This window comes from Eleutherodactylus coqui, chromosome 7, assembly GCF_035609145.1.
Source record: "Eleutherodactylus coqui strain aEleCoq1 chromosome 7, aEleCoq1.hap1, whole genome shotgun sequence".
Classification (NCBI taxonomy): Eukaryota; Metazoa; Chordata; class Amphibia; order Anura; family Eleutherodactylidae; genus Eleutherodactylus; species Eleutherodactylus coqui.
In genome coordinates this window covers 173,544,434-173,545,383 of record NC_089843.1, presented here as the reverse complement: position 1 = coordinate 173,545,383, position 950 = coordinate 173,544,434, and positions in this window count along the sequence as shown.

Genomic DNA, 950 nt, shown 5'->3' with positions numbered 1-950 from the left:
AAACTGAAAACTGTGCATTTCCATATGCTTAATATAAACCATTTTTGTTCTCAAGTGTCTGAAAAAAAAGCAAAAAAATTGTTTAGCTGAAGAATTTTATTCAAAAGAAAGCATTTACAGTGAAAAACGTATTGTTTTTCAAATGTAAAAACAGACAAAAGATATGGCGGTACATTTAACGTAAACGCTATGAGAGTACACCGATTCCTAAAATTGCAGACATTTGTATACAATTTTTAAAGGGAAGTTGTCATCAGGTTTTCCATGCAATCTAAGCTATGAATGTAATTGTATGGCTAATGAGATCGCCATATCACTACATGCTGTTATTATACACACACCGGTACCTTTGCAATCCCCTTTTGAAGCTTTCACCTGCTGTATTAAAATTAGGCGAAAGAGAGTCAGATTTTTGTAAAAGAGTCAGATTTTCTCTGCACATCGGCACCAGGCATGCCTGGAAGTTTGATGGACAGGCATATTAATTTTCCATTCTCTGTTGAAAACCCGCGCAGGTGCTGTGTCAAATAATGCCAGAGCTTGTGTACTAACGTCCACCTTCACTTGTGTACCCTTCATGTTCCCGAATGAACATGCGCTTTCTCTGCCATTACTCACGGGGTCACCTGACATCAGACACCGTCAGGCTGCTGAGCTGAATGCGCATGGGTTTTCATGGCCATTACATTGCAGTGTTATCTGACATCAGATGCTGCCCAGCTGCATAAGCGCATGTGCATTCAGCTCAGCAGCCGGACGGTGTCTGATGTCAGGTGACCCCGCAAGTAATTACCGAGGAAGCGCATGCGTATTCAGCACATGAAGGGTACACAAAGGTGGAGGTTAGAGCACAAGCGCTTCCATCCTGCGGCTCAGAGCCTGCACAGGATTTCATTAGAGGATGGAAAATTAGTATGCCTGTCCAGCGGTCCCAGGAACAGATCTCAGCG